General features: G+C 38.7%; 1 pseudogene; it reads right to left on the reverse strand.

Annotated features, from left to right (window-relative positions):
* Positions 1 to 6,071: 6,071 nt before the first annotated feature.
* LOC136123243 (ATP synthase F(0) complex subunit C1, mitochondrial pseudogene) lies at positions 6,072 to 22,726 on the reverse strand (annotated as a pseudogene).
* Positions 22,727 to 24,087: the final 1,361 nt, after the last annotated feature.

Here is a 24,087-nt window from a genome sequence, read left to right on the forward strand (position 1 = left end):
GTGAAAGAGACTGTCAGCCATTTGTAAGATATAACCCTATTTGGATCCTGATTTGAAAAAAATTGTAAAAAACACACAAAAAGATGGAAAACTCAACATTCTATTTCTTCTTCCAAGTGCTGGCTGGTTACATGGGAATGTTCACTTTGTAAAAATTCAGCAAGCTGTGTACTTATAAATACTGCAAAACAAAATGTACTTAAGTATTTATGAGACAAGCAAGGAAATTGAAGCAGTGACTAGATATTTGATAATATTAAGGAATTGTTAATTCTTAAAATGTGGTAATGGTATTTTTGGTTATGTTTCTAGAAATCCTTATGTTTTAAAGACATAAAAATGTATCTGTGGATGAAATCTAGGATTCCCTTCAAAATAACCTAATGTGCGTTTCTGGGAATGGGGGTAGAAGTGAAACATTGGCCATGCTTTGCTAATTATTAAAGCAAAGTGATTGGTACATTTGGGCTTATTATACTAGTCTCCTTGCTTTTGTTTATATTTACAGTTTTCCATAATAATAAGTGAAAAAAATAAGCGAAAAATATTTTCATGAAATATTACAGCTGTACAAAAAGCTATAGAATATAATAGTAGCTGAATCAAATAGTGCTTACCCATGTGCCAGGTACTGTTTAAGTGCTTAATATATATTCACTTATTTGATTTTCATGGTACCCCTGTGAGATATGTTTCATTATTATCCCCATTTTACAGATAAAGAAATTAGGTTAAATAACTTGTCTTGGGTCATAGAGCTAAATAACGGTGGATCCACATGGGTTCCTATGAACCCATGTGTATCTTCCTCTTAGCTTAAAAAGTAGAACCTACTTAACATAGTCAAAGACCACTTACACGTGAGGTTGAACCATATATGACGTTGTTTCTGTAGGTCAGAAATGGTGGAACATTGGCAATATCATGTGGTTTAACCCAATACCTTGTCCCAATTACATTGTCCCTCCTAATCCCCATGCATTTCTTTGTACTCTTAATTCATATATATGTGTCCCTAACAGTAGGTAGAATTGTTTCTCATGTTTTAAAATATCATATAAATGATATAATATTGTTAGTATTTTAGCAATTTGCATTTTGCCCTCAATTTATGTTTATGAGACACATTTATGTTGATATGTTTTATAAATATATTGTGGTATACTCATACTCTGGCATAGTACACAATTGAAAATACATGAACTTGGGCTTCCCTGGTGGCGCGCAGTGGTTGAGAGTCCGCCTGCCGATGCAGGGGACACGGGTTCGTGCCCCGGTCCGGGAAGATCCCACATGCTGCTGAGCGACTGGGCCCGTGAGTCATGGCCGCTGAGCCTGCGCGTCCGGAGCCTGTGCTCCGCAATGGGAGAGGCCACAACAGTGAGAGGTCGCCGTACCGCAAAAAACAAAAACAAAATACATGGACTAAAGCTAAACGTTTCATTTTAACTTGTTTTCAGTGTCACTTATTATTCTTTGGTGGGCTTTCCATCTCACAAATATTGGTCTACCTCATTCCTTTTCATTAGCTACATAGTATCCATTCATTGTATTGGGTAAACTAATTTATTTAACCAGCTCCCTACTGATAGACATTTAGGCTGTTTCTAGTCTTTTGTTATGACAAGCACTCTCCTACAAATATATAGGGCATACTGGTATGAGTGTGTTCAAAGGATAAACACCTATCAACAATGGCAATCTATAACCTTTACAATTAGTGGATAAAAACACCACCTTAAACCTCTCTTGCTTCTCAAACGTATTTGATTGGATTTTATTTGGTCTTTCCTGAAAATATTCCAGATGATTCGCACTGATTGTCATGACAGACTGTATTTCATCTGTTCTCACAGAAAAATATAGCCCCCCTTAAGAGCAACTTTAAGAGTGTGTGGATAGACAAAGCAGATAATGTGGTTGAGCTGGAAAATTTTACTCAGTTTGGTACTGTGGCCAATAACATAAAAAAGAGGGAAAGAACCAGAAATAGAAGAGAGGGAGTCTTCACAAAATAATATATTATCTTATAGAAATAATCCCAGGGTAGCTTTGGTGAAACAGCTGCTTGCTCTTTAGAGAAATCCATCTTCAAGAGTCTTTGGGCTGTGGGGGACTTCCCTGGTGGCGCAGTGGTTAAAGAATCCGCCTGCCAATGCAGGGGACTCGGGTTCGAGCCCTGGTCTGGGAAGATTCCACATGTTGTGGGGCAACTAAGCCCGTGCACCACAACTACTGAGCCTGCGCTCTAGAGCCCGCGAGCCACAACTACTGAGCCCGTGTGCCCCAACTACTGAAGCTGGTATGCCTAGAGCCCGTGCTCCGCAACAAGAGACGCCACTGCAATGAGGAGCCCGCGCACTGCAACAAAGAGTAGCCCCCTGCTCACCGCAACTAGAGAAAGCCAGTGCGCAGCAACGAAGACCCAGTGCAGCCATAAAGAAAGAAGAAAGAAAGAGTCTATGGTGGGCTGTAAATGATGGAAGAGTTTATACATCTGGATCGTTGGTGGGGGTATTTATCCATTTTTACTGCCCACTCTCTCACGCTTATTTTGCTACCTCTCCTTGATACCTAATATATCTTTAGCCTTTCTGGTGACCTTTTGAGGCCCTTGGAATTAGTGACCCTTTCTTACATAAAACCTGAAAAGATACAGGGCAGCCTGAACTTCAATAATGAACACTGGGCATACCAAGGTGAATCTTCTTTGCAAGCTGCCGTGGCCCTTGTGCTCTTGGTACACACATTTGTAGAAAGAGGTAAGAGGTGCTGGAATGACTTTGGAAAATAAATCGTTACCAGTCGGTGTTGTTTTTTAACTGTAAGCTTTTCTCTTTTTCCCACGTTAGCAATACTTAGTAGTCAATGTTCCTGCACTGTAGGTAGATTCTTAGTTGAGATTATCTTGGAAAACCAGATACTTGCTTTTTTTTTTCTCTGAATATTAAAAGGTTTCAGCTGCCTTCACTTCAGACAGAGTCAAAGAAGATATTTCAATTAAAGAATTATGGTTAAAAATTTTTTAAAGCATACTACTAGACACAGGAAAGAACATTTTAGCATCATACTCCTTTAAACTTTCTTGCTATTTATGCTTTGCTTTAAAAAATCGTTATAAAGCAGACCCAGTTATTATGCATTACCAATTGGAACCATAAAGCCTTTAATATTTAAATTCAACTACAAGAAAAATCAATCTTATTTTGAGATAGCCTATAAATTTTTTACAATGTTTACCAAAATATTTTGGCTTGCAAAATCCATTTTTCACTGTGTGTAAGAAAATATGGCAATATGAGATTTGGATGTAGATGTACATCTTATTTTTAAAGGTTTATTTTTTAGAGCAGTTTTGGATTCACAACAAAATTGATAGGAAGGTACAGAGGTTTTCCATATACCCTTTGCCTCAACACGTGCATAGCCTCCCCCATAATTTTTTTTTGACTACACCGTGTGGCTTGTGGGATCTTAGTTCCCCGACCAGGGATTGAACCTGGGTCCTCGGCAGTGAGAGCACCGAGTCCTAACCACTGGCCAACCAGAGAATTCCCACCTCCCCCATAATTAACATCACTCACCAGATTGGTACATTTGTTACCAAGGATGAATTTCCATTGACACATCGGTATTACCTAAAGTCCATAGCTTACTTTAGGGTTCACTGTGTTATATGTTCTAATTCTATGAGTTTGGACAAATGCATAATGACATATAATAATATGTCATTATAGTATCATACAGAGTATTTTCACTGTTCTAAAACCCTTCTATGCTCTGTCTCTTCACCCCCACCCCCGGCAACTGCTGATCTTTTCATTGTTTCCATATTTCTGCCTTTTCCAGAATATCATATAGTTGGAATCATACAATATGTAGCTTTCTCAGATTGGCTTCTTTTACTTAGAAATATGCATTTAAGTTTCCTCCCATGTCTTTTCATAGCTTGATAACTCATTTCTTTTTAGTGCTAAGTAACATTCCATTGTCTGGATGTACCAGAGTTTATCCATTCCTCTACTGAAGGACATATTGGTTGCTTCTAAGTTTTGGCAATTATGAATAAAGGTTCTATAAACATCTGTGTGCACGTTTTTGTGTGGACATGTTTTCAACTCCTTTGGGTAAATACAAAGGAGCACAATTACTGGATTGTAAGATAAGAATATGTTTAATTTTTTAAGACAGTTGCCAAACTGTCTTCCAAAGTGGCTGTACCGTTTTGCATTTCTGTCAGAAATGAATGAGAGTTGCTGTTGCTCTACATCCTTGCCAGTGTTTGATGTTGGCCAATCTGATAGGTGTGTTGTGGTATCCCATTGTTTTAATTTGCATTCCCTTGGTGACGTATGTTGTAGAGCATCTTTTCACATGCTTATTTGCCATCTGTATATCTTCTTTGGTGAGATGTCTGTTAAGGCCTTTGGCCTATTTTTTAATATGGTTGTTTTCTTATTATTGAGTTTTAAAAGTTCTTTGTATATTTTGGATAACAATCCTTTTTCAGATGTGTCTTTTACAAATATTTTTTTTCCAGTCTGTGGCTTGTCTTCTAATTCTCTTTTGCAGAGCAGATGTTTTAATTTTAATGAAGTCTAGCTTATCAATTATTTCTTTCATGGATCATGCCTTTGGTGGTGTTGTTCCCAAGGTTATCTGGGAGTTTATCTTCTTGGAGCTTTATAGTTCTTGCATTTTACATTTAGGCCTATGATCCATTTTTAGTTAATTTTTGTGAAGATGTAAGGTCTATGTCTAGATTCATTTTTTTGCACATGGATGTCCAGTTATTGCAGCACCATTTGTTGAAGAGACTACCTTTGTTCCATTGTATTGCCTTTGCTCCTTTGTCAAAGATCAGTTGACTATATTTATGCGAGTTTATTTCTGTGACCTCTGTTCTGTTCTATTGATCTATTTATCTGTTCTTTCACCAATACCATACTGTCTTGATCACTGCCACTTTATATTAAGTCTTGAAGTTGAGTAGCATCAGTCCTCCAACTTTGTTATTCTACTTCAGTATTGTGTTGGCTACTCTGGGTCTTTTGCCTCTGCGTACAAACTTTATTTATTTATTTTTTTTAAAGATTGTTTTGATGTGGACCATTTTTAAAGTCTTTATTGACTTTGTTACCATATTGCTTTTGTTTTTTTATATTTTTAGTTTTCTTGTTGCAAGGCATGTGGGGTCTTAGCTCCTCGACCAGGAATCAAACTGACACCCCCTGCATTGGAAGGCGAAGTCTTAACCACTGGACCACCAAGGAAGTCCCCAAACTTTAGAATCACCTTGTCTGTATCCATAAAATAACTTGCTAGGATCTTGACTGGGAATGCATTGAATCAGTTGATCAAGTTGGGAAGAACTGACATCTTGACAATATTGAGTCTCCCTATCCATGAAGATGCAGTATCTCCCCATTGATTTAGTTCTTTTATTTCATTAATCAGAGGTTTGCTCATATAGATCTTATTTTGTTAGATTTATACCTAAGTATTTTTTTTGATGTAATGCAAATGTTATTGTGTTCTGAATTTCAAATTCCACTTGTTCATTGTTAGTACGTAGAAAACAATTGACTTTTATATATTAACTTTGTATCCTGCAACCTTGCTATAATTACTTATTAGCTTTAGGAGTTTGTTTGATCCTTTTGGTTTTTCACATAGATGATCATGTCATCTGCAAACAAAGACAGTTTTATGTCTTCCTTCCCAATCTGCCTGTGTACCTTCTATTTCCTTTTCTTGCCTTACTGCATTAACAAGGACTTCCATTATAATGCTGCAAAGAAGTGGTAAGAGGGGAATGTCCTTTCCATATACCTGATCTTAGTGGGAGATATACATCTTTTTTGTGTGTGAAAAAAAGATTTAGAGAGCATCTTATTATGTCAGCACACTACTAGATTTTTAAATACCTTTGGTTATCTGTGACAAATAGATATAAAATCAAACATTGTTATTTATGCTATTCAAGTCACATCTCTCTCTTAGCACACTCTAGCACTGGGCATGGCCTGGAGTCGAAGCGTCAGGTGTGGGTAGGTGACCTTCATGGAGCCTCACATGGCAAAGAGGATGAGGAAGGTGATCATCAAACAGAAGAGCCCCATAGACTCAGACAGGGCAAAGCCCAGAATGGCGTAGGAGAAGAGCTGCTGCTTCAGAGATGGGTTCCTGGCATAGCCAATGATCTAGCTGCCAAACACTGTGCCAATGCCGGCCCCTGAACCAGACACACCAACTGTGGCGGCTCCAGCGCCGATAAACTTGCCCGCTGTGTCAGGGTCCCGGGAGACAACACTGATCCGGAACTCCCGCCTGGCCACGGGGAGTGGGACACTGCTGTAGGAAGGCTGTTCAGATGGGACCTCTGGCCTCCTCAGGAAGGAGGCAGACACAGGCCTGGTCAGACCCCTAGTACAAGAGCAGATCAGAGCAGGAGGAGTGAGTAGTGCCCCGGTGGTCTGCGTTTTTTCAGTCTGCACTCCCACTGCCCCGCTGCCCCTGCTCAGCCCACAGTGCTTGCCCGGCTTGAGGTGACTGACTCCTCAAGTCACATATATCTCTTGCAAATTAATTTATTTCAGTCTCGACTGGTAGGCACTCTTCTGTTTTTTTTTTTTTAAGTTTTGCCGAATGTGCAATGGCAAAGTGAAACTAAGATTACATAAAAAAGAAAGAAAAATATAGCTAGTATTCAAAGTTCTTCACAAGTGAAGACCTTAATCTACTGTTCTGAATTTACCTTTTGCTGTCCCCTGGATAAACCCTTCATCAGGGTAGACCTGTGTATTGCCTGTTCCTAAAATATATTGCACTAGGCTTTTTGTTGTTGTAAGGAGGAGATTCATTCAGGTAATCTTAAGATAAAAGGGGTTTATTGTAAATACCAAGGACCTAGACTTTGTTTTCTGATGTCTTTCTGGGTGATTGCTCTCTATTTTTCTGCCCCCTGTTCAATCTTCTCTGCATTCCCCTGGTGGTGCAGTGGTTGAGAGTCCGCCTGCGGATGCAGGGGACACGGGTTCGTGCCCCCGTCCGGGAAGATCCCACATGCCGCGGAGTGCCTGGGCCCGTGAGCCATGGCTGCTGAGCCTGCGCATCCAGAGCCTGTGCTCTGCAATGGGAGAGGCCACAACGGTGAGAGGCCCGCGTACCGCAAAAAAAAAAAAAAATTCTGGAGGGAGATAGTCGGATTGGACTAATTTCCACTGCTCCAGTAGGAAGAGTCCTTTGAATTGGGCCACCCCGTGAGTCAAGACTGTGGAGTTGCTGCCCTTGGGTCAGGCCCACTCTGGTTTACTGAGTGGCCATTTCTGAGTAAAGAAAAAGTAGCACCACTGTCATGGGTAGGCAATTTCAGTGAGAAGAATGAGATTTTCTGTGTGACCCTGGGACTGCTATGTCCAAGACATGTCTAAGGTGTTTCTACCTCTCTGCTTTTGTTGACACTTATTCTCTTATCCATAGGACGTTCCCTATGAATTTACACATATTCTGATTTTACCAAGCTGAAATATTAATGAGTTAGGTAGGCAAAGCCTGCCCCAAATATTGCAGTCTACTGATATCGTCCATCTTTGAATTTTTAGTGGATCATCACAGAGCACAGTGATGATTTGAGACCAAGGAAGTGAAGGGCCTAGAGAGGAATGACTTTTTCAACAGTCTGTAAGAATGCAAAAATAAAAATATTTATTAAATTTGGAGTTGAATTTACTCTGGGCTTGGAGGTGCGGGGAGAAGCGACATGCACTAACAAGGACAACAAAGATTACTGAATTCTTTAGATTGCTCCAATGATTTACTCAGGTGTATGTGGTTTACATCCCCTATCTCCTTTATACTCTAGTAAATCTGTGCTTTTTTGTCTATTTTTTAATTGAAGTATAGTTGCTTTACAATATTGTGTTAGTTTCAAGTGTACAGCAAAGCAGTTTGGTTATACATATATATGTATATATTTATATTCTTTTTTATTTTTCCATTATAGTTTATTATAAGATATGGAATACAATTCCCTGTACTCTACAGCAAATCCTTGTTGTTTATTTTATATGGTAGTTTGTATCTACTAATCCCATACTCCCAATTTATCCCTTCCCTCCTTCCCCTTTGGTAACCATAAGTTTGTTTTCTGTCTGTGAGTCTGTTTTGTTTTGTAAATAAGTTCATTTGTACTGTTTTTTAGATTCCACTTATAAGTGATATCATATGGTATTTGTCTTTCTCTGTCTGACTTACATCACTTTGTGTGATAATCTCTAGGTCCAACCACATTGCTGCAAATGGCATTAGTAAATCTGTGCTTTTGATCTCCGTGTTGTGGACCACAGCAGTTAGTATTCAAAGTACTTTTTTTGACAATTCAGATATGACATATTTACAAGAAAAGCACAGCAGTTGGAATAAGCTAGAGAAAAAGAAAAAAGGGATGCAAGAGGACATGAACCAAAAGGTGCAGGACTTGAAGGCAAAAATCTCCCTCTCGTCACTTCCCTGATGGTGCAGTGGTTAAGAACCCGCCTACCAATGCAGGGGACATGGGTTCGAGCCCTGGTCTGGGAAGATCCCACATGCCATGGAGCAACTAAGCCCGTGTGCCACGACTACTGAGCTTGTGCTCTAGAGCCTGCAAGCCACAACTACTGAAGCCTGCATGCTTAGAGCCTGTGCTCCAAAACAAGAGGAGCCACCACAATGAGAAGCCTGTGCACCACAACGAAGAGTAACCCCCCACTTGCTGCAACTAGAGAAAGCCTGCACGCAGCAACGAAGACTCAACGCAGCCAAAAAAAAAAAAAAAAAAACTCCCTCTCTTTGGTCCTTGGAAGCAGCACCAGAGAGTTACCCAAGATGGTGACAGCAAGGGATTCACTGAGGAGTTCCCTAGGCACCAAAGGACTAGGCTTATTTGCTCTTCTAATATAGTAGTTTACATGTGCATTGGACTAACTAGTTTATCCCTATGGAAGAAAAGAGAATGAATAAGAGAAGACTAATGTAGACATTTTGAACATAAGAAAGGTGATAAAAAATAAATGAATTTTACTGGTGAGAAGGAATGAATGGATTCTTTGTCCACAGTGACCTTGAGGTAAATAGAAATAATCTGTCCTCAATGATGTACTCATTTATTTTCATGAAGTATCAGGTCTCCCACCAGTTGATCTTGAAGTCTATCTTGTTGATTTCTGAGCCAGCTGACTAGATTTCCAGCAGAGGGGACCTTACAGGTTTTTCTTCATAGATAGGTGGTCTCATCAACTGAAGTTCCCTTCCTCTTAAGGGTTTTGAGGGGTTTATAGAGAGTAGCTTTTCCTCAGGAAAATTTAAGACTAATTTAGCAAAGTATCGTGCCCCTTATTATTCATATTTATGGAGTACTTAAGGAGTCTTTCTAGCTACCACATTTTGAAGAGAGTCTTGGTAAATTGGAGTATGTTTAAGTAAGAGGCTAAAGGATAGAGGAGAGATGTTAAAATATTGGGGACTCTTCATGTAATCTTTTTTTAAATTGAGAACAGGGGTTAAATTTATTTCATGTAGCTTCAGAAGGCAGACCTTGGATTATTGGGTGGAAGCTGCAGAAAGCAGGTTTCTGCTTAAAATAAGAACTTTCCAACACTTGGAGTTGTTTGAGAGTGGAATTGGCCACCTTGTGAAGCAAGGTGTATTAGTCTGCTGCTAAAACAAAATTCCATAGCCTAGGTGGCTTAAGCAAGAGAAGTTTATTTTCTCACAGTTCTGGAGGCTAGAACTCCAAGGTCAAGGTTCTGGCTGATTGAGTTTCTAGGGAGAGCTCTTTTCCTGGCTTGCAGATGGCTGCCTTTTCGTTATATCCTCACATGGTCTTTCCTCAGTACATATATGGAGGGAGAGGGAGAGAGAGAATGAGTGAGTGCTCTGGTGTCGCTTCTTATGAGGACACTGATTCCTGTCAGATCAGGGCCCCTATGACATCATTTGATTTTAATTGCTTCCTTAGCAGCTCCATCTCAGCCACATTGGAGTTAGGGCTTTGGCATATGAATTTTGGGGAACACAAACAAAACAGGAGAACACTGTGTTTGGAGTGTTTAAATAGAAACTGGTTGCCATCTATCAGGAAAGTTTTAGAGGGCATCCTCAGACTAGGAGAGGCTTGGCCAGATGATCTCAGTTTTCTTAAATCTGAAGGAACAAGGTCAAGCTGTAGATTTTTGAAGATAGGCATATATTGGGGCACACGTTCGAAAAAAAAAGGTTTGATTTTATTCTGGAAACTTGTTAGGAACCAAAATTATAGGTGTTGGAAAATCAAAGTGGAAGTAAAGAAAACCTCTTACCTCTAGAGCTGCCTGTACTTGGTTAGCTATGAGAATTGAAAGCATTAGAATCTACCTAGATAGAATTTCCAAATGTCTTAATCTTCATAAATAACAGAAATAAAGGGAATACATATGTATTTGTCATGTAGCTGGTTCTTTAAAGGACAAATTCATAATAACATTATAAATATGTTGTGTAATTATTGGATGTTGATAACTACTTTCGGAGAACATAAACCTCATTTCATTTTATTCTTCAGCACGTCCTGACAGAGTTCCTTTCTCAGTAGGCAGTGAGGTAAATTTTGCTTCTGTTAGGATATCGGAATTGGACCTAATAACAATCAACATTTGAATGACTTGAAAACATTCTTTCTTTCTTTATTTATTTTTGGCTCTGTTGGGTTTTCGTTGCTATGCGCAGGCTTTCTCTAGTTGCAGTGAGCGGGGGCTACTCTTCCTCGTGGTGCGTGGGCTTCTCATTGCGGTGGCTTCTCTTGTTGCGGAGCATGGCCTCTAGGTGTGCAGGCTTCAGTAGTTGTGGCTCCTGGGCTCAGTAGTTGTGGCTCGCAGGCTCTAGAGTACAGGCTCAGTAGTTGCGGCACATGTGCTTAGTTGCTCCGTGGCACGTGGGATCTTCCCAGATCGGGGCTTGAACCCATGTCCCCTGCATTGGCAGGCGGATTCTTAACCACTGCGCCACGAGGGAAGCCCTTGAAAACATTCTTATATACAGGTTTATTGCACTGGAATTTGAATCCTTTTAGCATGAAAAATAGATGATAGTCTACATTGTTCAGTGTTGTTGATGACCATAGATTGGCTACTAGGTGGATGGTCATCTTAGGTGCTTGGTATTTACTTTGGGTCACACAAAAATTTATACTTTATGCTAACTGCAGCAGAAAAAAATATTTGGTTTGTGACAAGAAACGTTAGAAACGTATAGATGCTATACATCATATAGTTTTCTACCTTCCCTGCTTAGTTGATTTCCTACTATTTTACAAATGTAGAGAAATGAAGGGCCAAAAGGAAAGAGAGAAATAGAAAAGTTTTATCTTGATATAAAGGAGAATGTGAATTTTATTTTCATGGTATGTTATTCTTTTGTTTTTGTTTTATTATAAATTTGATACATGCTTATTATAGAACACTTGGAAAAGAGTGCATTCTTTTTAAACTTACCATCTGTTACCTCAAGACTAGAATTTTTTGGGGGGATAACTTGAACTCATCCCTTTTGATCCAAAAGTATAAAATAAAATCACAACACTGTGGTTTACTTTAAAAAGAACTTCAATTTTTAGAGTTAAGAACCTAAAAGCATTAAAAATATAAGAAAATCTTCAAATTAATTTTTTATCTTTTGGTGCCATTTATTAAATTATTTTGCCCAAGAAATTAAAACAAGTCACAAATGAGCCAAAAGTTAAGGTGTTAATTAAGATCGTTCATATCAAGATTATTGATGTGAAAGCCTGGAATATTATTTGTATTTTGTTCAAAGAATTTAATTATATTATAGGCATATTAGTTATACTGTAATAACTTAGAAAAGTAGTTATGACATGTAGTTTTTATCATTATTATTTACCCTGCAAACCCTTTGTTAAGAGTTTTATCTCATCATGCCATTAGTTATTAAAACTTAGATAGGAACTATTTTGTATTTTGGTTTATCACGTTGCTGAATAACTAAATCATAGAAGCTCAAAGACTGGAATATAATTAGAGATGATTTTACTCAATTCCATCTTTCATAGATGAGAAAACTGAAGCTCAGATGGAGATGAGATAATTTCCTCCATTGAGTAACTGGCAGCTCCCCTGCCTTCCCAACCCCATCGGGTTTCATCACATTTCATCGGTGGGGTTTGTGGAATAATGAATTGTTGATTTCCCCCACCGCAATCCAATGTGTTGGAAGATATATTAACAATGCAGGAGACTCTGAAGTGCTTCTATGACAAAAGTGGATTTCATTTTAGGACAAGCCATAGAAGGTCATGAAAATCCTTTGGAAAGTTTTCATGCAGTTAAGAGTTAATTTGTGTAGATTTCTAACTTGGAAGTCATAAAATCCATTGCTGTGTAGTAAGATTTCATTTATAAGAATTTGATGTATTTAATGCAGTATTTTGATAGACAAGTCTGCTGTTGTCTGGAAGAGGATCAGGTCACTTGTTGGAAGATATTCAATTACTTAAATGAGTAATAAAAAGAGTATATAGTTATCCTATTTGTTTATTGCTTTGCTTATTCTTAGCCAATAAAGTAAAATCAATCCCATAAGAAATACTCCTGAAAATGCAATTTAAATATAATTAAGTGTACAAGGCCTAGAATGCTTATAGGGGAGTACAATATCCAAGCCTGAATTTAAACTTAGTGATTTTCAGGCATCAGGTTTAATTTCTTTCCTCAATATGAGTTGGTGGCTGTTTTCCTCTTGAGCCAAGGGAGGTACTGAATGCAGGGGTAAGAAGCACTTTCTTCTGTTGCCTCTAATTATTCTAGCTGGGAATCAATTCTTTTTTTTTTTTTTTTTGCTGTACACGGGCCTCTCACTGCTGTGGCCTCTCCCATTAAAGAGCACGGGCTCCGGACGCGCAGGCTCAGCGGCCATGGCCACCAGGGAAGCCCCTGGGTATGGGTTTTTTTATTTCAGGGTAACATAGCGCTTTCCAAGGAGGAGCCAATGGCAGAAATTGACTCTATAGGCAACTGTGAGACAGAACAATAAAATGATCCTGGGCTATAAGAATTAGAAAATAATCAAGTTTGAATCCTAGTCCTAGGACTTGCAGGCAAATGACTTTGGGAAATACTAATTGCTTTGAGACTTAGGAAATACTAATTGCTTTGAGCCTTAATTTGGCCATCTATGAAATGAGTATAATAATATGTTTGTTATAAGAATCAAGTGGGGCTTCCCTGGTGGCGCAGTGGTTGAGAGTCTGCCTGCCGATGCAGGGGACACGGGTTCGTGCCCCGGTCTGGGAAGATCCCACATGCTGTGAAGCGGCTAGGCCCGTGAGCCATGACTACTGAGCCTGCGCGTCCGGAGCCTGTGCTCCACAACGGGAGACGCCACAACGGTGAGAGGCCCGCGTACCGCAAAAAAAAAAAAAAAAAAAAAAAAGAATCAAATGAAATAATGAATGTCAAGCACCAATGGCAGTATATGGTGCATGTTACACGTCTTACTTCCTCCCTGTCTCCCTACAAATTCAATTCTACTTCCTTCGGATTTCTTTGGAGACTAAAGCGCACAATAACTGAAGTGGGGACAGAGCACATTGGGCCACTACAGAAGCCATCTGTGGACATTGCCTTTAAATACAATTGAGATTACCATTCTCCACTGTGTCCCCTTCCTGACCCCTGCTCTAACTTCAAGCAGTGCAAATTCAATTAGTTCCAATTCCCAGAAGCCTCATCTTTGGCTATATTACTTAGAAACTTGACATGATGATAACGAGGCCTTCATTCCAGGTTGAAGTGATCCAAGATTTTTCCCAGTTGCTTATAGAGTCCCAGTGCTCAGGTAAGGTGGGTTGCTGTTACTCTCTATGAAAGATGAACAAGAGCCACAGATGCTAAAGTAAGATAGATGTCAAGGTCCAGGGACAGGATCAGAAAGGACAACTGTATTAATCTTTTAAAAAATGTGGTAAAATACATATAATATAAACTTTACTATTTTAACCATTTTTAAGTAAGTGTACAGTTTAGTGACATGAAATACATTCACAGTGTTGTGCATTCATCACCAACATCCATCTCTAGAACTTTTTTTTGTTGTTTTAACCTCGCTAAGCAGCTTGTGGGATCTCGGTTCCTTGTCCAGGGATTGAACCTGGCTGGGCCCTTGTCAGTGAAAGTGCCGAGTCCGAAGCACTGGACCGGCAGGGAATTCCCTCTATAACTTTTTATTCTTCCAAAACTGAAATGCTATACCCATTAAACAATAACTCCCCACCCCCACCACCCCCAGCCCCTGGTCACCACCATTCTACTTTATGTCTTTATAAATTTGACTATTCTAGATACCTCATGTGTGGAATCATACAGTATTTGTGCTTTTGTGATCAACTTATTTTGCTTCCCACAATGTCTTCAAGGTTCATCTATATTGTAGCATGTGTCAGAATTTCCTTCCTTATTGCGGCTGAGTAATATTCTATTGTATGTATATATCACATTTTGTTTTGCCATTCCTCTGTCAATGGATACTTGGGTTGCTTCCATCTCTTGGCTATTGTGAATAATGCTTTTATAGACATAGGTGTATAAATATCTGTTCAAGTCCCTGCTTTCAGTTTTTTGGAGTATATACCAAGAAGTGGAGGGCTTCCCTGGTGGCGCAGTGGTTGAGAGTCCGCCTGCCAATGCAGGGGACACGGGTTCGTGCCCCGGTCCGGGAAGATCCCACATGCCGCAGAGCAGCTGGACCCGTGAGCCATGGCCGCTGAGCCTGTGCGTCCTGACCCTGTGCTCTGCAACGGGAGAGGGCACAGCAGTGAGAGGCCCGTGTACCAAAAAAAAAAAAAGAAGTGGAATTACTGGATCAAATGATAGTTATATTTATAATATTTTGAGGAGTCCCCAAATTTTCCATAGTGATTGCAGCATTTTACATTCCCACCAGCAGTGCACAAGGGTTCCAATTTTTCTATATCCTTGCCAACACTTGTTATTTCTTTTTTTTTGTTGTTGTTGTTAATGTCATCCTAATGGATGTGAAGTGGTAGGTTAATCCTAAAGAAATGATGCATAATGCATAACCTGTCTAGGCTCCAAGCACATAGTAGGTGCTTGTTAAATGAATGGGCAAGAATTCACATTTCATATATGAAATGAAATATCATTAGAGTATAATCCAGGGAGTATTACAACTTATTCATCTATCCATTAATGAAATGGAGTGTGTACCATGCACTATGTTAATTATTAGGAGTTCAAATTTCAATAAAAATTGAAGCCAAGACAAATGTTGTTCCTTCTCTCAAAGAGCTCACAGTCTCATCTCTCCAAGGAGGGAAGCTGAGTCACCAAAATATGACAGCTTAATTAATGAATCCTTATAAACATCTAATCCTTTTGGCACTAGAGTCCATATTTTTCAAGCCACATTATAATTAGTATAATTAGCCACATTATAACTAGATACTATATTCTAGTTTTTTTTTTTTTTTTGCGGTATGTGGGCCTCTCACTGTTGTGGCCTCTCCCGTTGCGGAGCACAGGCGCCGGACACGCAGGCTCAGCGGCCATGGCTCATGGGATTAACCGCTCCGCGGCATGTGGGATCTTCCCGAACTGGGGCACGAACCCGTGTCCCCTGCATCGGCAGGCGGACTCTCAACCACTGTGCCACCAGGGAAGCCCTATATTCTAGTTTTTGTGACACATGTATTTTCTTTTAGCAATTAGTAAATATAATACTTACATGTACATACCTCCACGCATGTATACATATATATGTATAAACTGTATATATATATATATATATATATAGTTTACTTCATTGGATTCAAGCCCTCTGGAATTCTGGGAGTGAAATAAACCCTAATGGTTATTAGGCATCCATTGCATGTAATTAACTTCTCATTGCATCTAGAATGGTAGTAATTATTTGCCATCCTTGGGAGAACTGAGAAATAATCTCTCAAATAATTTTCTGTATTCTGTGTTCAGATGAAGAACCCCTGTTGAGAAAGTCTGCCTCAGTGACTTTCCACTTTTGAGTGAAATAATAAAATTGAGCTTCTGAGCCTGCAAAGCTGAGGACTGTTCACTGGACCATGATAATGGCAGAAACATGCAGGAATCAGTCAACTCTGCTGTCACATTACTGCTCTTACTTTCTGTATAAATTCAGAAAGATAAGGTGGAAACAAATTTGCAGCTGAATCACAGTCTGGTTTTCTTCCTGTAGGAGAATGGGCTTATTTGCGAGGGGGCGGGGTGGTGGTGTTTGGGTTTATTTGTCTTATGCCTGAGTCAACAAAATGCTGTAAACAATCATGCTGCCATTTTGTTTATTACACTGAAGCCATGCATTGAACTGCCTCCCTGAACAAAAATGTACAGTACCTTTGCTACTGGGATCAGTATTGCTCTTTCTACCTATTTAGTTCCATTTATTTAACAAGTATTTATTGAGATCCTACTGTGTCCCCATTACTAGGCTAGGTAGTATTTGATACTACTTTGATAATACAAAGGTGAACTGATCCTGTGGTCTAGTGGTGGTGAAAGACAAATGAATAGGCTGTTATAATTGCTAAGTATTAATAAGTGACAGAAAGCACAGGATGCTGAGATAGAACAGAAAAGAGACCCCTAACTCAGGCCAGAAGAATCAGGGGGAAGACCTCCTGGGGAAACTGATGGCTAAATTAAGACCTATCAATTTAATAGGAGTTAGCCAAGCAAGGAGAGGGAAAACTCTTTTTAGAAGAAACAGCACATACAAAGTCCCAGCGTGGGTAAGCATACACTCTTAAGAAAATGAAAAAATGTGAACGTGATGGTTTGAGACCAGATTGCGAGGGTGTGAGATGAAGCCAGAGAGATAAGCAGGAGCTCACTAGTCTAGGATATTATAATTCCTTTTTGGGACTTTGGTAGCTTTCTGGATATACAATGTGGGGAAAAAGGGGGACTCCCTTTTTTCTGGCTTGGCCACTGGATTAGATGGAAAACACTAGGAGTATCAGGTTTCCTAGGGAAGACAGTAAGTTCAATTTTAGATAATTTTTTTTGAGGTGCCTGTGCAACAAGCAAGAAGGCTTTTGGGGTGAAAAGTTTAGGGGAAGATTAGGGGAAATTATTGTTGTTGATGTTTTAATTCTTGCCCTTATTGCCAATCCTCTCTTAGGATGCCACTATAAAATAAATAATTTGTGAATTAGAGATACTTCCTGTGGGATTGGATCCAAAGCATATAACAAGCAGGAGTATATAACTTGCTGCTTCTTGGGAGCATAATGGGCTGAGGTAACACTGTTTTGATTATCACTTTCTGCCAACAGCTAAACGATTGCTCTTTCCTATTTACTTAAATATACACATGGTTATATATACATAGATAAGGTCTTGATACATCTGTTGATGTGCTCATCTTTAGGAAGTGGGTTTAGTTGGAGGAGAGGGAAATATTACTTTATATACCTCTATATTGCTAGAATTTTTTTTTACACAAAGCACTTTATTTTTATGAAAGTAATAAAATGAAAATTATTTAGTAAATAATTGAGTAAAAATTTTGAGTACATTGAGTTGAATAAAGTAGTTAAAGTGTTGAGGAAGTTTTGAAGGGCAATGCAGAAGACCCAGAAAGAAAAAAAAAGACTGGAAGTGAGATAGGAGGTGTGGGGATACTCCACAAACTACATGGAACAGGTGTTTCTGCCTTCCTGCCTCCCTAAGTGGTATATCAGGAACTATGTGTAAAGAATGTTTGTCATTCAGTTGCTGCTGCTTATTTATTCTCCTGTAGCAAGCCTCCAACATTATACCTGTTAGCAAGACTGATGCTCAACCGGCACTCCCTGGTAGGCTATAGTGGTTATTTATAGCTAATGTCTGTTATGGTTGGTCTGATTACTGGTTGTTATTATCACTACTGCTTTAGTTATTTATACTCTCTGGCATCACTGATTTAGAAAACCTTTCTTGGCATCTGCTTGTTTTCCATCTCCTTTCCAGTTGAACTGTCAACTCCTTCTCTGTTTTTCCAGTGTTCCCTGATAGATGTCTATCATGGCTCCTGTGGTGGGCTGAACAATGACCCCCAAAGGTATCTGGTCCTAATTCCTGGAACCCTCAAATGTTACCTTATTTGGAAAAAGGATCCTTGTAGATGTGATTAAGTTTAAGATCTTGAGATGGGTTATCCAGACAGGCTGTAAATGCCATTACAAGTGTCCTTATAAGAGATAGGCAGAGAGAGATTTAACACACATACACAGGAGAGAAGGCAATGTAAGGTGGAGCCGTAAGAGATTTGAAGATGTCGGCCTTGTAGATTGGAGTGATGTGGCCACAATCCAAGGGATGCTGAAAGCCACTAGAAGCTAAAAGAAGTAAGGGACAGATTCTCCCCTAGAGCCTTGGGAAGGAATGCAGCCCTGCTAACGCCTTGATTTTGATCTAGCGAAAACTGATTTCATGCTCTTTAACTCCAGAAATCGGAGACAATAAATATCTTAAATATACTGAAAACCTATTGTTTGTTGTTTATTTGAAATTTGAATTTAACAGGGCAGGCATTCTGTATTTTATTTGGTAACCCTAGATAGAGATCTTGCGTTAATCTTCATATTACTGTTTAACAGCATTTGGTAAAATGGATGTTTGGTGAGTAAATAAATAACCTAATAATTTTACAAATAGTTAAAGAGTATTTTTATTATTGAAATTTCCAAATATATTCAAAAGTAGGGAGAATAGTGTAATGAAGCCCCATGTAGGGATCACCTAGCTTCCACAATCATCAATGCTTGGCTAATCTCACAGTTTTTAAAACAATACTTTGTTTAAAATAAGTAGCTCTGGTGGTTTTGTTTTGTGTGTGTATATTTATGAGTATGTGTACATTTGTACAGCAAAAGAGGGGTGTGGTAGTAATAGCACTGAATTTCAAGATACTGTATCTTTCCAAAAGAATCCAGAAAGTGGAGAATGATAAGCATTTGTATATGAATGACAGGAGAGCAAAACGAGACTTCTACGATTAAAGGAGCTTGCTATAGAACGCCGGGTAAGATAGAAGACGTGGCCAATATTTTCCAAGTATAAATTGAAACATAGGCACAGAGACTGGTAAATATAACTTCTGGTAGTCTTGTTCTGCTAAAAAAGCAGTTCATGAACCCTCAACTAGCTTTGCTGCTAATTTCACCTCTCAGAATAGCAAGGAAGCAATCAAGAGAATGGACATCCAGAACTTGATTCTGAATGCCAAGGAAGAACAGGTTGGAAACGTGGACGTGATTGGCACTGAGGGAGGGCATGACCACGTGGTCATATCATCCCAGAATATGAAGTTGCCAAGGAACGGAGGGCTGGGCTTAGTTAGACCATGGTTTGTAGGAAAAGTAGGCTTCAAAAATTCAGGTTTAATTGCATCATAAGGATGTTGAATGATGTGCAGGTGCCAGAGAAACAGAAAATTCTTTAAAAAAGAAAATTTTACAGTTAAGCTTCATACATTTTTATGGGAGGAGAATAAACCAGAAGGCATCTGTAGCAGCTGCTGTTGGTTGCCCATCCTCGTAACAGGTACTGTGAACCCGTGAAGTGGTCCAGTCCAACATCTCAGCCGAGAGAGCCTTTTCTTTTTCCAGCTTTACTGAGGTTTAATTGACAAAGAAAATTGTATATATTAAAAGTGTATGAAGACACAAGAATGAGGAAAGAAAAATGAATAGGAAAAATAGGTCAGAGAAATGTACAAAATGTGTCAGAGAAGAAAGATTACTTGTTTGCTTACAGGTCAGTCGATAAGCATTTATTGTTGTTCTTTCACTGTGCACCTCAAAATGATACTTAATACTTTGGGACCTGAAAATTCTTTAAAATTTAAAAGTAAATTTCACAAGTACCATGGCTTAGAAAGGTCACTTTTCTCTTATACCTTCTTCAAAGATTGTTGTATTATTTATGTAAATACCAGTTATTAGTATATTAATTATTGGTAATTGTAATATAAAAATATCTTTAATATAGAGAAAATATATCTAAAAAAGTTAGGGATTCAATTTTGATTCTTATAGCAATGAACCTTTATAGAGCCATTTCTACATGCTAGGTAGTATACTAAACACATTATACCCATTAACTAACGTAATTCTCTCCACACCCTCTAAAAATAGATGTTATTTTAATCTCCATTTTATAGTTGCGGAAACTGAGGCACAAAGAGGTAGAGTAACTTACCTTTAGCTAGTAAGTAGCAGAATAGGGTTTTGAGTCTAGAATCATAAATGTTATATAATATTCCCTAATTATTCTACCAAGATTGCGATCTATGATGAGAAGTATTCAGTAGAAGAACCCAGGTCTTGTATGGGATATCATAGATGTCAGCCTCACAAATTAAACTAATCGGGAAAGATGTCTGAATTAGTTAAAATCTGATTTAAAGAAAGATTGAAAAAATTACATTCTCTATTTTGACATACATTCTTTGGCAGTACTTCAAGACAGAGTAACGAAGCACAAGAAAATGTCACTAAATAGGAATAATTTGAAATCAATAATCGTACGTAAATGGATATTTCTTAAAAAATTCTTATGATAATTAAAATAACCTTAGTCTATTTATAATCCTCTTTAAAGGTTGTACAATGTGATGATTTATTCTATGTATGTATTGTGAAAGGATAACCAAAATCAAATTAATTAACACAGCCATCACCTCACATAGTTACCAATTTTTGATTTGTTTTTTTTTTTGTGTGGTGAGAACATTGAAAATTTACTATCTTAGTACGTTTCCAGTATACCATATAGTATTATTAACTATAGTCACAATGCTGTACATTAGATCCCCAGAACTTATCATCTTACAACTGAAGGTTTACACCTTTTGACCAACATCACCCCATTCCCCTCACCCCCAACCCCTGGCAGCCACTGTTCTATTCTCTGGTTCTATGAGTTTTCAATTTTCTAGATTCCACATATAAGTGAAATCATACAGTGTTTGTCTTTCTGTGTCTGGCTTATTCTACTTAGGACAATGGCCTCTAAGGTCATCCATGTTGTCACAAATGGCAGAATTATATTTTTTTATGCCTGAGTAATATTTTATTGCATATATATACCTTGTTTTCTTTTATCCATTCATCCATCGACACTTAGCTTGTTTCCATATCTTGGCCACTGTGAATAATGCTGCAATGACTTAGGAGTGCAGATATCTCTTCAAGATGCTGATCCCATGCCCTTTGTATATATACCTAGAAGTGGGATTGTTGGATTGCATGGTAATTATATTCTTAATTTTGGGGGGAATCTCCATGATGTTTTCCATAATGGCTGTACTAACTTACACTCCCACGAACAGTCTACGAGGGTTCCCTTTTCTCCACATTCTCACCAACACTTGGTATCTATTGTTCTTTTGCTAACATGTGTGAGGTGATATCTAATTGTGGCTTTGATTTGCATTTCCCTGATGATTAGCGATGGGCATTTTATTTTATTTTATTATTTTTTAACCTGTGAAAGTCAAGGTTTATTTGAGGTTGCTGTATAATTTTTCTGAATTGTACAATAACCTTGCAAAGGAAGAATTATGCACAGCTCATAAATGAGGAAACTGCAGTTAAGAACAATTTTGTGGTTTGCCCAGTTCCACACAGTAGGCAGTTTTGAAGTTTGTATCCTCCTTAACACCAAATACATGGTGTCTTTTCCAACATCAACAGCCAATTCTCCAATTCTCTGGCATCATCTAGGTATCCAAAAATTCAATTCAACTCTGATACTATCAGAGTTAGCTCATACCCCTCTGTCCCACCAGGCTACCCTACGTCAGACACCAGCCACAAATGGGTTGCCCAGGCTACCCCACATTTCCGCTCAGCTGACAACAAATGGGGTTTCCCACTGATATTGTACAACCCAGATTGGGCCTTGAACCCATGGTCTTTTATTTATTTATTAATTTATTATATTTTTCAATCTCCCAATTCATCACACCACAACCCCCACCCCCCACCGCTTTCCCCCCTTGGTGTCCATAAGTGTGTTCTTTACATCTGTGTCTCAATTTCTGCTCTGGACACCGGTTCATCTGTACCATTTTCTAGGTTCCACATATATGTGTTAATATACAATATTTGTTTTTCTCTTTCTGACTTACTTCACTCTGTATGGCAGTGTCTAGATCCATCAACGTCTCTACAAATGACCCAACTTCGTTCTTTTTTTTTTCTTTGCGGTACGCGGGCCTCTCACTGTTGTGGCCTCTCCCGTTGCGGAACACAGGCTCTGGACGCACAGGCTCAGCGGCCACGGCTCATGGGCCCAGCCGCTCTGTGGCATGTGGGATCTTCCCGGACTGGGGCACGAACCGGTGTCCCCTGCCTCTGCAGGCGGACTCTGAACCACTGCGCCAACAGGAAAGCCCCGTTCCTTTTTATGGCTGAGTAATATTCCATTGTATATATATACCACATCTTCTTTATCCATTCGTCTGTCAATGGGCATTTAGATTGCTTCCATGACCTGGCTGTTGTAAATAGTGCTGCAGTGAACATTGGGGTGCACGTGTCTTTTAGAATTATGGTTTTCTCTGGGTATATGCCCAGTAGTGTGATTTCTCGGTCATACGGTAAAATTCTAATTTTAGTTCTTTAAGGAACCTCCATACCGTTCTCCATAGTGGCTGTATCAATTTACATTCCCACCAACAGTGCAAGAGGGTTCCCTTTTCTCCACACCTTTCCAGCATTTGTTGTTTGTAGATTTTCTGGTGATGCCCATTCTAACTGGTGTGAAGTGGTACCTCATTGTAGTTTTGTTTTTCATTTCTCTAATAATTAGTGATGTTGAGCAGCTTTTCATGTGCTTCTTGGCCATCTGTATGTCTTCTTTGGAGAAATGTCTATTTAGGTCTTCTGCCCATTTTTGGATTGGGTTGTTTGTTTTTTTAATATTGAGCTGCTTGTGCTGTTTATATATTTTGGAGATTAATCCTTTGTCCGATGATTCATTTGCAAATAGTTTCTCCCATTCTGAGGGTTGTCTTTTGGTCTTGGTTATGGTTTCCTTTGCTGTGCAAAAGCTTCGAAGTTTCATTAGGTCACATTTGTTTATTTTTGTTTTTAATACCATTACTCTAGGAAGTGGATCAAAAAATATCTTGCTGTGATTTATGTCAAAGAGTGTTCTTCCTATGTTTTCCTCTAAGAGTTTTATAGTGTCTGGTCTTACATTTAGGTCTTGAATCCATTTTGAGTTTATTTTTATGTATGGTGCTAGGGAGTGTTCTAATTTCATTCTTTTACATGTTGCTGTCCAGTTTTCCCAGCATCACTTGTTGAAGAGACTGTCTTTTCTCCATTGTATATTCTTGCCTCCCTTGTCATAGCTTAGTTGACCATAGGTGCATGGGTTTATCTCTGGGCTTTCTATCCCGTTCCATTGATCTATGTTTCTCTTTTTGTGCCAGTACCATATTGTCTTGATTACTGTAGCTTTGTAGTATTGTCTGAAGTCAGGGAGTCTGATTCCTCCAGCTCCGTTTTTTTCCTCAAGACTGCTTTGGCTATTTGAGGTCCTTTGTTTCTCCATACAAATTTTAAGATTTTTTGTTCTAGTTCTGTAAAAAATGCCATTAGTAATTTGATAGGGATTGCTCTGAATCTGTAGATTGCTTTAGGTAGTATAGTCATGTTCACAATATTGATTCTTCCAATCCAAGAACATGGTATATCTCTCCATCTGTTGGTATCATCTTTAATTTCTTTCATCAGTGTCTTATAGTTTTCTGCATACAGGTCTTTTGTCTCCCTAGGTAGGTTTATTCATAGTTATCTTATTCTTTTTGCTGCAGTGGTAAATGGGAGTGTTTCCTTAATTTCTCTTTCAGATTTTTAATCACTAGTGTATAAGAATGCAAGAGATTTCTGTGCATTCATTTTGTATCCTGCAACTTTACCTAATTCATTGATTAGCTCTAGTCGTTTTCTGGTGGCATCTTTAGGATTCTCTGTGTAGAGTATCATGCCATCTGCAAACA

This window comes from Phocoena phocoena, chromosome 5 (genome assembly GCF_963924675.1).
Source record: "Phocoena phocoena chromosome 5, mPhoPho1.1, whole genome shotgun sequence".
Lineage (NCBI taxonomy): Eukaryota > Metazoa > Chordata > Mammalia > Artiodactyla > Phocoenidae > Phocoena > Phocoena phocoena.